Source organism: Falco punctatus (genome assembly GCF_963210335.1).
Source record: "Falco punctatus genome assembly, chromosome: 12".
NCBI lineage: Eukaryota > Metazoa > Chordata > Aves > Falconiformes > Falconidae > Falco > Falco punctatus.
The window spans coordinates 17138826-17152561 of NC_137592.1; the positions used below are offsets into that span (position 1 = coordinate 17138826).

Genomic DNA, 13736 nt, shown 5'->3' on the forward strand with positions numbered 1-13736 from the left:
ATTACAGTGCAATCTGGGCAGCTGCATCATTGGCGTTTGTTAATGCTAGCACTGGAATATTTCAGATGACAGAATTTTTAAATGTGGGTAGCTTTTCATGTGGAAAACTAATGATGTCTTAATGACATCATAGAAATTTGTCCCAGAGTTTTTAAAGCAAGAAGTGGGGATTGCTATTGTGCAGAGAAGTCCTTCACCCTGTGTAGTATGGGAGATCATAAAAAATGGTTTTACTGATCCCTTTCTTTGTATCACCTATGATTTCCAGACAGTAATGATTGTAAGAGGTCTAGAAAACTGAAGCCTGAAATTAAAAGGCTTACATCATGTTAGTATGATTTACGTTGTGGAAAAAAAAGAAATAAAAATGGTATTTTTAAAAAAAATTGCCCTTATTACATCTTCTGACTCTTCAGCTGCAGTTGCGAGTTGGTCACTGGGCAGTTGTCTTCTATGAGATGATGCTTCTTTATGTACAGCCTTCTTGAAGATTTCCTACCTTTCTTACTCCCCAGTATGTCTGGCTTAATTTTATCAGTGTTAAAATTCCCTTGGATTTGATTTTTTGCTGTGGGATAACAGAACTTAATAGATGTTGAATCTAGATGTTGGATTTAAGGGGAATCAAAATGCAAATTTCTATTAAATAACAGAGGAAGTTTTAACTGTGTCATGTTCAGAGTATTCAATTTAACTGGCACGAAAGCTACAATTATAACTGAAGAGTTTATCACTGTGTATTAACCCCATGGCCTTAGAAATCATACAGTGGCTTAGCTGTGTAAGCCATTGCATCACCTGCTTGTTGAACAATCCACTGCGAAAACATTTATGTTCCATGCACTGAAGGATATTGCAATGAAAGGACCAAAACCTGCACTTCATTTCCTGAGTGAAGTAATGCAGGCTTTCATCTCTTAACCACTGACATAACTATGTATATTATGGTTGAATATTTAGCAAGCATTTAATAAAATGTCTGGGAGAGATAGCCGTAAGTTGAAAACTGTTCTACTTTATGTATCTATGTGTGTATGTACACACAGACACACACACTATGGTATGTAAAGAAAGTATTCAAAGGAGAATAAATAGGTCAGCGTACAGCAAGCACTGTGGCAAATCAAATTAAAAGAACCATAGTATATATATGGTTAGAATTTTAGGTTTAATTGAGATTTTGAGATATATAAACTCTAACATGAGTTGTATTTCTGTTAAAAGTTTATTTCAGAGATTTCAAAAATAACTAAGCATTTTTTGGCAATTATTTGCATTAAAAGTTTGGAAACTAGGAAGCAAAACACAAGTAAAGTGAAATTACTCAGAATAGCTTTATTGAGTAAACTGAGTTAACGATAAAAGGAGAGAAATGGGAAAGTAATTCTGAATTACCAAAGCCCAATAACCTCAGAACAATTTCACTTGCTTAAAAAAAATGGATTTGTTCTTTAGTTACAGAATGAAGAGCAAAGTCTACTCACTCTACCTTAAAACACGGGAGAGCTACCAAATTGCAAACTTAATCATTAGATTAATGTAGCTGCCAAAGTTACCATATTAGATCAAAGAGCAGTCAAAGGAACTGTTGCTTTTGTGGTTTAGTTTAAGAATTAATCAAGTGTTTTCAAATATATGGCAGAAGAAATAAACATTCAGAGAAGTTCATGCATCCACATGGAAGAGGAAATCATTAATCAGGTTTAGTGCTTTTGATATGGATACTGTTTACGAGTAAATCTCAGTATGAAGCTTTGTAAGTAAAATTCAATATACTGCTGCTTTCCTTCTCTTCTTGTTTATAAATCAGCTATAATTAGTTTTTGGAGGTAGCTGTTTCTTCATATTCATGTTCCTCCGTACACTTGCTGTATTTATACCATATGTGAATGTAAACGCAAGTTACAATAGCAGTGCATAATTAAGAATTAAGTAGCCTTATTGATAAGGACAGAAGAATAGGACTCCAAAGCAACTTTGTAAATAGGCTTTTTAAAGATTAATTTTTTTAAAGATCTTACAAGATCTTTGGGGGGGTTATCGGCACAAAGGAGAGTGACAGAAGTTGGACCAGTTACAACAGCAAATGAAATACTGCTTGTGTTAGTGGTTATTTGTTTAAGACATCTTGAAAAGGACAGAGATTAAACTAAAAATTGGTTTTGTTTCATTGAACAATATTTCAGGGGATGGAGAATGTTGGAAGATGCCAGCATTTGTATCTTCAGTTTGTATGGGATCTCAGCCTTAGGGTGAAGTTGGTGGGAGCACTTGCTGCCACTGACCTTGGCTAACTGTAAGCAATTTCAGGTTCTGTGCTGGGTAATACCAGCGACCCAGGAGGTCCAAAGTGCTGGTCATGTGAAAGCTAAAGTTAAGTTAATCAATGAGTTTTCTTGCCATGGGAGTGCTGACCGAAGTAGCATTTTGTCCACCCTCATACCTGTGTGTGCAGTTATGTGGTCACCTCTGTAAGAGAACAGGTGAGAAATAAGCAGCAACTCAGCAAGAAGGAGGTTTTTAGACAGGAGAGAGAGAAGCAACAAGGAGCCTAAAGCATTAACAGGTTTATAGGAGGTTATACCTATGAATATCAGGCTTTGGGCGGACACCCACTTCTGGATTCAGGTTTTTTGGTGAAAGTCATCAATGCCAGCTTCTGATGCATTCCTGTTTGGTTACTGCTATCTGCATATGTTTGTCAGCAGAGCAATTTGTGCCAATACAGTCAATTTATGTGGTTCAGATTGATGACCCGAGCTAAACAATTGGCGTTCGCTCACAGAAACCTCTTTTGGATCCGGATTAGCACATCTGCCCAGTCTCCCAAAACATCTTGGAAAATAAAGGCAAAGAGTATTTGGTAGCCATGTTTTGTCCGATGAGGCTTGGGAAGAGGATTAAAAAAAAAAAGTACATTTTGGGAAAGAGCATTAGCAGCTGTGAAGGCAAGTGTACACTACTGTGCAAAGGAAATGCGGTTTATTCCAGTGGTTTTCAGAGAAAGAGGAATATATGCCTACTCACTGTAAATAAACAAAATTGTGTTGAAGTAATTCCTTCTATCAATTCCCTTTCCAAGCAGAAGTTACTCATTAGGCTTCAGATACTGTTCTAATCACTCAGTAAAGCAACAATAATCCTTAGATTTTAGCTAAATCTTAAGTTTTCAGGCACCTGGTGTAGTTTAAGATGTTACCTGACCTTTAAAAGAGATTGCCCCACTTCTGGAAAGTCAACAGAACAGAGTTAATGAGCATTTGTCAGCCCCATCATCTATTCCTCTAGCAGCTGTTCAAGTAAACAAGTTAAGATTTTTTAGTAGTAAATAGCTAGCAAGAAGGTTTGGTAAAGTCTTAAATGGAAGATTTTTCCTAGATGAACGTGTGTCTGATCGCTTAATGTTTGCTATTTGGATTTAGGAGAGCTTACGTGAGAAGTCAAAACTGTTTTCTTTCATCTGAGATTATATTTATTGTTCTTTTTTAAATTGCTTCTGCAGATTCCTATTTGAAAAATCACATGCTGCCACACTAACTCCACAGTCACTGAGAAAATAAAAATGTTTAAGAAATAACTTGTTTATCTGAGCAATTTGGAACCCAGAACATGAGACTGTTTTGTGTAGGTGTTCCTGTAAATGTTTCAGTAAACCTTTATCTGCCTGTAGTTTTGGCCATAGGGCCCTCGCTCTTATACAGGACCGATGGATCTTGTTAAATGTAAGTGTGAGAAGTGTTTGTTGTTTTGATCTAGTATTTAAGGCAGTTGGGATATGCTCAGTGACTCCTGCATGCCTCTGGAATATGAATAACCTTTGAATGAGGCGGGTCATTTTAGACACACATTTTCTTCAGTTTTCTGTCACGTAAGAGTTGCTCACATACTTTTTGGAAGCTGAAAGGAAGATAGGCTTCAAGAGTTGCTGCTCTTCACCAATATCAGTGGCTGACAGTCATCACAATTAACACTTCACATTCCAGGGAGACAAATTTCCTCCAAGGATTCAATATTACATTGACTTTACTTCAGGGAAGTTAGTCTAATTATGAAGAAGTCTCTTCAAGAAAAGGTATGCGAAAATAAACAGTTCTCTCTCCAAGTTGTGTCCTGAAAAAGGGGCAGTGTTGAGTGGAATATTTCCATCAGATAGCTTCTGGAAGCTTTTATCTGATGAGGGTTTTTTGGCTTCTTTACATAGTGCTTTTATTTTATTCTCATTGTTCCTTAAATGAAAACAGGAATTTATAACTTTAGGAAAACTAAGGGAGAAGGAGAAAGATAACATGACAGTGTGAATAACAAGGTATGGGAGAATGCAGTGATGTGTGGTGGTGTTAGGAAAGCAGGATAGTTCAGCAGAAATTTCAAGCATAACAAAATAAGTATTTCAGGAGTCTAGTATGAGAAGTTCAATGTTGATCAAAAAAGCCTGCGAAGATTGTGTAGGGATGTCATTTCATTATTAAATGAAAAACTGGAGATGAGCAAAGTGGTGCACAACTGGCTGGCAGAAGTCTAAAGGCTTTTGGATCTTATGCTTGGGAGTAATTTTTTGACTGTTTAAGCGGGTGTGTCTTGCGAGGTGGTCTTTTCCTCTGACTCTCCGTACTTTTAATCTATACCATGTATTTCTTTGACTCTGGTCTTGAAAGTTCCTGAGCACATGTTGTTCTACCTACAGCAAAATACACCCTGAGCGGAAGGGATCTCTTCAAAACTTTGTACATTGTTTTCATCGCCCTAAAACAAAGCATTCTCTAACGTTTTCTGTGTAGCAAGATGCATATGGCTTAACTGAAGTCAATGAAGGCTGCAGATACACCGTGGTGCTGCGGATGAGGCAGTGTGATGGAACAGTGGCCTCAGTCGCAGGCCCATGGTTCTGCACTTAACTAGGCATAGGCGGGGGCTAATCCCCGGACTGAACTGCCACATTTGGAAAATCAATTAGTGTTTGCTGATAATTTTTGTCCATTGCATATTTTTCTCCTTTATTTCTAAGGGTCACTGCCAATTAATGTAGTTTGAAATTTGTGTTGAAAGCTGATAATTTACTTTTTGTCATTAAGAGTACATTAAACATTGTGTTCCTTTGGTTCCATTCTGGGTATGTATTTGTACATGAGCTGAATGAGATTTTTTCCATATTTAGGTATTCATAATGGATGCAAGTGAACCTAAAAACAGAAGTTTTCTTCTTTTTCATTTTCTCTGTGTTCGTTTTGTAATCATGTCACTCAACATAAACTAGTTTTAGGTGTGTGTTTATAGTTCTGCTAAAAAAAGGGAGAATGGACACAAGGTGATTCATAAAACTTGGTATGAACAGCAACAAATAGGAAACAACTGCTGTGATAGAAATTAGGTTTTACAAGTATTTTATGATGGCCTGGATGGACTGGCAAAATATTTTTAAGTGTCACTTTGCTGTGGATGACCTTTTAAATTTCTGAGAAACACATATATTTGCCATACTTTTAAAACTGTATTATATTGCTGTAGACATTAATTGTTCTTCCAGGAAGTACAAGCACACTTTAACAAATGGACTGAAAGGTTTTATAATAACTTCTTATAAAATTGCACTTTTGTGAAAAGTGAACAGTTGCTTTTTCTTATCTAATAGATATATCTAGAGTACTACTACTATGTGCCCGAACAGTGACAGATAACTAATGAATTCTAAGAAAAGATGCCTGAGATGGGCATATAGCGATATAATCCTATTTTATCCACTCAATTTTTGAAAAAATGTAATTAGGTCACAGAAAGTCATTGACGGAGTTGGGATTTGAGTGCAGATTGTCGTACTTTTTCTTCTTGCTCTATGTCTATGGCTTGTGTCTACACATTTTGACGTTGTTTCACATGGCAGTCACAGATAGTTTTACTCTAAGGTGAGAACTGCATTAAAGGTGTGAAATACAGCAAGTTGTATTTTACAGTAGCAAGTAGAAAGCGAATATTTTGTTTTCAGTCTGGAAAGGAGATGATGAGCATGAGTTTCGCATGGATCAGTCCTGGGTTCAATACCAGACAGTGCTTTCAGAAAAATACACAGGATGATACAGAACACCACAGGATTATTAGAGATAAGAAGTTTCTAGAAATAAGAGCTGCATCAAGAACAGAAAGATTCTTCTGAATCTTTCTTTCTTATCTTCTTCCTCTTACTACCCAATGACAACTTCTTTGTCACCAAAGTAAATTTTTTCTAAGAATCCATATGTGACACGGCAATAGCACACAAAGGTGACTACTGTGTGCCTTTTCTGAAATCATTAATTTCAATTTACTTATCGTTATTCAATTTAGTTTTGAATAATGAGAAATACGCCCTGGTATCTAAATGGAACTGGTCACAAAGATGCTTATATGTCTGAATGGGGGAAGGAGGGAGTGCTTAAGCTGCTTTTCTGTTTCTTTTGCCACCAGCTCCCCTGCCCCATGCAGCAGCAGTCCCATGTTTTTCCCAGTCTTCCTTTTGCTGTTGCTGTTCCTGTAGCAGCCCATCTTGCTGCCCTTAATTCCCCTTGCCAGATTCAACTCCAGGTCAGCTTTGACATTCCCACCTCAGTCACTGCATGGTCAGAGAGTGTCCATGTCTCATGTGCCTCCTTTTTATGTTTGAGTTTTATCAAGAGCTCCTTGATCATCCATGTAGGCCTCCTGACAATATTGCTTGATTTTCTGCTTATTAGGATGGATCTTTCCTAAGCTTGGAGGAGGTGATCATAGACCCGTCTTCTCTCCAGGACCATCATCCCATAGGATTCTTCCATTGGGCGAGCAAGATCCCTTAAGGACCCGGATGGTCTGCTCCCTGAAGCTTAGTGTTGTGATTCTGCTGTTTATCTTGCTTCATCCTCAAATGAGGTGTACACAAGGCAGCACCAAAACCAACTGGTAGTCTAGAAAGCGTGGCTTAAATGAGTATGTTCCACAGGCTGGTTCTTTAGATTGTGAAAAGTCAATAGAATGATAAGCCTTTAGAACTGTGAAAGGTGCTTCCAGGGCAAAAGTGGTAAACCTTAATGTTCAGGAGCAGGAAGAAGCACTGGGCCTATATTGCGGTAAAGTAGATTTCAGTCTGGCTTTAGAAATATCTGGAGTGGCTTAGTTGGCTACTTGGGTCAGGCAAGATTACACTGCATTGTAATTTGAAAGCTGTAAGCCTGCATGGAGCAAAGCATGAAAGAACAGGATAGCTTGTGTGTCAGCAAAGGGTCCTTTTGTGTCAGCAAAGGGTCCTCTTGACCTGCAGGCTAATGTCACGCTGATCACATATGAGAAGGAAATAGATCCGTTTCCTTTCATATCCCAGACAGCATCTAAAACAGGAAAAAGAACTTATTTGCAAGCCTCATAAGCTTAATAAAGTGTCAGTGAGATAAGCCAATGTTTTTGCGCAGCTGCTTTTCAGGTAAAAACATTCTTTAGAGATCTTCCTGTCCTGCTGGAAAGTAATCTAAAACTTCTCCACATTTAGCAGTGCGTCCCTGTATTGGGAAAGAAGAGGAAAGGTTTCTGCCTTTTCTCCTCCAGTTACATGTGATGGTCACTAGCCTCTGCCAAGAAAGGGCACAACTTGATTGTTACACCCATAACAACTGCAAATGTATTTAAAGTATAAGCTTCAAGCAATTCAGATGGAGAAGAAACAGCTTTTAGTAGCATCAATCTCATCAGCACTTAGAGAAGTTACTATAGAAACTGTTACAGCAGAAATAATAAAAGGAAATAAAAACGGAAGGGGGAGGGAGTGAAGATCTTTGAGAATTTGAGTAAAAATAAAGTGAAATAGATGTCACTATCTGAAGCTAGAGAGGTGAAAATAAAAAGCCTTTCTCTTAATTGAAATAATCATGGTTACAGAAATTAGAGAAGGAAAATACCTCTAAGGCCATTGACATTTCTTTGGGCTCAGTATATGATTATGAGATATTCCGTGGGATGTTTTTAGGAAGTAGTCCAGTCTTGCTGTAAAAGTCCAAAAGAGTATGACACAGATGAGGTGGCTGATGACACCCCAAAGCAAGAAGCCATTATAAAACAGGTTTTGGATTAAGTTACATCACTTTTCCATGGTCTTTGACTGCATAGCTGTAACCTCCTTGAAGAATATCTTGATATGATCTGTTATTTAGTTCCTCTGTAAGACTAAACAAAGAATTAAGATACTCTGTCTGCAGCACGTAAGTGTAACTTAAGATATTTAAACTATTTTGGCCTTTTTTTTTTTTTTTTTTTTCAAATACTGTTTTGTATGAAGGATGGGGTACTCAGAAAGATACAGGTTATGATAAAGACATGGGGTATCTCTACAACTGTATCATCTGCCTATGTTGAAAGAAAGTCAAATCAACAGTAATCCAAAATCTAGTTGTTGCCATTAGTGCCTAGACTATATTGTAGTTCCCATTATCAGTGGAATGAGAACCACAAGATAGATACAGCAGTGTCATGCAGTCATCTTCAAATAAAAAGGGTTACATACTTCATATTAAAAAAAAAAAAAACCCACTAACAAGCCAAAACAAAGAAAACTAAGTGAAACATTTATTCTAGTCTCACTGAAATCCACAACTAAACAAATCTACTCTCTGTAACGCGTCAGACTAATCCATCAGAATTCATTGTTTTCATTCTTTAGAAATATTTAAGGGTGGTCTAAGTGCGCTGGAATTAAAAATAGCCATTTCTGTATCTGAGACTTTGAAGTTGGCCATTTCCATACATGTGATGTTGTCATAAGACATGTTAGGGAAAGGGACATACTGTTGGGGCAAAAAATTTTGACAAAAGCACAACCAATACTTGTTTCAAATGTAGCCTGGACTGGCAGTAACCGAAAGTCATTTTTGTCCAAATAAAAAAAAAAAAAAAAGGAAAAAATAAGGAGGGTTATATTCCTTTAAGCATTCCTTAATGTCACAATGAACATCACCAAGGTTGCTGCAAACTGGGGATTTGCCAGCACTTTCAATAACTGCTGTCAGCCAGCTCATGTTCTGGAGGTAATGCGTTAAACCTGTGCTAAAGAAAAAGCTTCCTCAGCACTTTTCTTCCCTTTTTATCCCAGCTGAATTTTTCCTAATGACCTTCTAATAACCTTATCTTCTAAACGTTTCTGTGGGTTCTCTTCCCATTCTTGAATATTATCCTTGCTGGCAAAGATCAAGAAAATATTGTGTTGTTGAGGATCAATGATTATACAAATGCAGTTCCAGGACTAGCTCCTCAGAGAGTTGTCTGTTGCCAGACCCATTTCCCAGTACTCCCAAGGAGCTGTGAATTTCATATATTCCCATAAATTGTCATAATCCCAAATACTGCCATTTTTCCATTGTTACAATCACATTTTGATGTTTATCTTCCATTGTTTAGTATTGTACATTCGGTTGATACATAACTGATGCTGTTAAGACAAAAAATAGTTGTTTCTTTTTTCATAGTATTTACTTGTATTTTCATAGAATTTATTGGGAAGTATTTTGTATGTAAGTCATCTTACTTATTTACTATACGAGTCGACTTTGCCGATGGGGTGGATATTTCCTGTAGCAAGGGCAGTCTTAATTATTTCAAAACCAGCTGTGATTACCAACACACCCAAAGTGCCATAAGCGTCTCAGCTAAATTTCATAAACTGCTTTCCATTTGGGGTTTGAAATTTTGAAATGTTGATTTCAAAACAGCATCTTCCTGCAAAGAACCTGTTTTTCTCCAGAAGGGATGTTAGCCCTAATAATATTGAACGAATTCAGATTCCTATGACTGTGCTTTGTTAACCTAAGTCCCACATTAATGCCATTGATATGTTATTTGTCATCCTTGCTCTCTCATTCTTGCTAGACTACATCATCACACACCAAAGCAGGATAGCTGTGACATTTAGTAATTTGATGTGTGTTTTGAGCCAAATTTACCCTTTCCTTTTTTGCCAGTACAATGTAGGCTAAAGGTCTTCAGCACACAAGAGTCAAGGCAAGATTCACTAGGCAAAGCAGCCTGAAATCCTGCCCTGCTGGGATTTGTGCTAGCCACTGCAGTCCCCAAAATCCTTGTGGCTGAACCTGGTCAGGTTTCTCAGTAGAATGCAGTGATCAATATGACTCCTGAAAGGCCTTCTGTACTGGAATTTCTGTGTAAAAACTGAAGGCAGCTGTTTTCCCCTGAAGGTCGGTGAAGATTCTTCACCCATTGTAGACTGTCTGGAACAGCTTTCCCATAGGGAAGTCATGTCAGAAAATCTACTAGAAATTTTCCTTTTAAAATAGAGCTTGATAGACATGTAAGGACCATTATATAATACGGTATCTGTGTTACCACCGAGTTGCATTGTAAATTCACATGGGTCTCATCCACATTAACACATCATGAAAACTGGAGAGATCTGAGTTCAAGAAGCTTTTCAGTTTGAGGCAATGTATTCAAATCCACAAGTTGTTTTTCCCAGCAGTGTGAGCTCAGTTGTAAGTAAGGGCAGAGAGAATGTGAAATTCGGTGAACCAAAAAAAGAACAAGCGAAAAGATGATGAATATATACTAATAAGAGACAGTTCTGGAGCCTGGAATATGTGTTTCCTGTTTCCATTACTTATTTCATCAGAAGTACTGGAATGCAGAGGCAGTCTCTGGCCAAAGTTGGATGACAAGTAAGGACTGAATCAGGGGATTTTGGGAAGAGAACAGATAGTACCAGGCCAAGATTGTTCTCAGAGATTTGGGTTTGGCACATCTTTCCTGTACCCTCCTTAGCTTTCTGGTGAAATAGTTAAAACGAGACTTTTCATGTGTCCAGTAATCATTGATTCTGAAGTACCTACAGTGTCAGCGAGCGCTGGAAGGAGTTGTGTTTGGCTATATAAAGTACTATCTACTATTACATCCCTGAAGAACTGGGTCCCACAGGCCAGCACTCAGCATCAGTAGACAGGTTGACTATCTTTTCCTTGTTCCTTCATTCCCAGTCTGGAATCCCTAAATAGCCTCTCAACTCATGAAGGCGCTGTGAAAAAAAAAAAAAAAATTAATATTTTACGTAGCTGTCATCATCTCTTATGATGGTTAGAACTTCATGTTGAAAAGCTCACGCAGAAATGACTACACATGTAATCGGAGTAAGGCTTCCGTGCTGTGCAGGAGGGGCAGAGGGGTGTAGTCTGTCAGAGGGGGCAAAGCAAACAGCCACCTCTGGCCGGCCTGGAGCTGAACTGGAAAGAAGGCTGTGTTACCTTGTGTGTGAAGGCTGCTCCATAAAGCAAGTAAGAGACTGAATTAAGGTTGCACAGGCCATGAAATCTTGTGGTAGAAATCTCAGCAGTAAAATATCCAGATCAGCCAGTGTTTATGAGTGCAAAACAAATTACAGGTGCAATAAACTGAAGCAGATTCAAGCATCCTGAAGGTTAACACTTAACCGGTACAGTATCATCCAAGCATTAAAACGGTGCGTAACATTCAGTGAGTAGATGCTGACTTCTGTGAAAACAAATACCTAGATTTATCCAGGGCTGTACAAAGGATGAATAAACCTTTTCTTTAAAACAGGGGAACAATATGTGGAAAAAATTCTGAATATTACCATCTAAGTACTTTGAAATATTTGTATGGTCAGTGTGCATTTCAAGCATGATTTTGTTCTCCCTTCTCTCCAGTACTTAAAGGTGAGGAGAGGAGCACAGTGGTAAGCCTGCGTTTTTCTCCTGAGCAAAACCCTGTATCATCACCAGTATATGCTTTTGCTGGGACACCACTTGCACATTTCATACCCTGTTTAAAAAGCTGTAAAATTAGATGCTAAAGCTATTATTTTAAAGTTAATAAGACTGTCAAAATCAACTCCAGAGTTGTTGACATAAGCTGAACAAACTAGGTAACCTCTTCCAGTTCTGAGGTGGTTGTTCTTTAAGAAAATGAACAATGAAACTTTAGTGATTCATTGCATGGGGTCTTAATTATTAATGAATCAGGATTTTGGCTTTAAGATAACTGGTTTGAATATATGTATGCATTATATGCTAACTAAGTCAAGAGAAGCAAAATTGTGTTACTTCTTGTTAGTTTCTTGTGTTTCAAAAAGAGAGCAACTTCAACTATTTATAAACTGTAATTAAGTTTCTTTACATCATGACTCATTCTCAACAAGCAAGTCCTTTTTCTTTTGCTTTCTTATGAACTGTGTGGGAAAATTAGGGTTCAATCACCAAAGAATTTACTCAATGCTTAATTACTCAAAACAGCCCTCCAAGTTCTGCTCCTGTCTTTCATAAAGACATGATTTTCCCCACACTATGGCTTTCTAAAACTTGACTTTTAAAAAATTATCTGTAAATTGTAACATAGGAGAAAGCAGTGTTTTACTATGGTATTGGCTTCTTTCTCGTCTGCTGCTTTCAGCTCCTCTTACATTAGCAGTGTGATGCTTAGGAAAGCCAAAGTAAGAAATCATCAGGATTAAATTACTGTGAGCATGGAACTGAATTAGAAAGCTTTACTTTCCTGAATGAGCTAATTGTTTAAATTTTCCAAAGGAAATGTTTCTATTTCTGTGAGAGAGGGGGTAAATGGGACTTCCTCTGACATAATTTTCATTTCAAATCTGAGTTTGACAGCAAGATTTCTACCTTCATAACCAAATATTACTGCCTAACTGCATGACTTGTATAAGCTTGCTTGTTGAAGTGACTCACTTACGTAGATGAAGTTATTTTTAGGGAGATAATTTGCACTGTTTAGAAGAGAGGAAAAGAGGGAGAGAGTCCTACTAAGAGCTAGATCCCTCATTATAGTTTACAGAGCTCGTGAACCCAGCATCCAAGCAAAAGATGACTAAGCAAGGGGTCTATTGGTACTTTCAGGAATTTACAGACATGAGTCATCTGCTTATTTTCTGCAGACTTATCACCAGGGTACTTTGTGAGTCAGCTGTTATTTGGAAATAGTACTTGTATTCAACATGAATATGTTTCTGTAGTTCTTAGGTAACTAGCATGCCAAATCAGAGCAGGCTTTTACAGTTTGCTCAGTTCAGGTGTTGATTTACAAACATGGTGTGTTGGTTTTAATGTGAGGCACTTTTCATGGCAACGCGTAAGTGTTGTCTGGGATTTAATTATGATAACACCTTTGCCACCTTATGTATGGCATGAAGACATAAAGAAAAACTTTCTTTATTGACCTGTGCAACTGTGAGCAGAATTTGATCTTTTATCATCAAAGCACCTTGTTAGTGCTGATTACCAGTGGTATTAACTTATTTTTCATGTATGATAAAACACTTCACCCCAAATCCAGGTACTCCGTGCACTCACAGCATCAATGGATGGGCATCCGTTGTGACGGAAGTGAGTTCTTGCCTTCCCTTCCTACTGCTGGAATAATAGCTGGCTACCTTGAGATATGTATAACACTTTACAGCTCAAGGCTATTTCCTGTTTACTGGTCTTTTAGGTGTGGTTGTGTTCCAGAATTAGGGACAGGTTTTTTTGCTCGGTCTGGCCTCATCTCACACCTTGTATAAAGGAAGCACTTGGGTTAGAAAAATGGGAGTTTGGCGATTTTTAGGTGAAGGGTAATGTTGGAAATAAAGGCAGATTAATTTTTTCAAAACTCTGCTTGCAGTTTAGGATGATACTGCTGTTGGTCAGGTGTGGGATGCACAATTTTAAGTCTAATTTGAATATCTGATTTAACAGTTTATAATATAAGTAATTCCAGTGCGGGTTTTG

At 37.7% G+C, this 13736-nt stretch overlaps 1 protein-coding gene across 4 annotated transcripts in view; it reads left to right on the forward strand.

The window, feature by feature from the left end:
* The window catches only part of BABAM2 (BRISC and BRCA1 A complex member 2), a gene marked incomplete at its 5' end in the record, with an annotated part of 170467 nt that overhangs the window by 132690 nt on the left and 24041 nt on the right, over nucleotides 1-13736 (forward strand). The window lies entirely within an intron of this gene.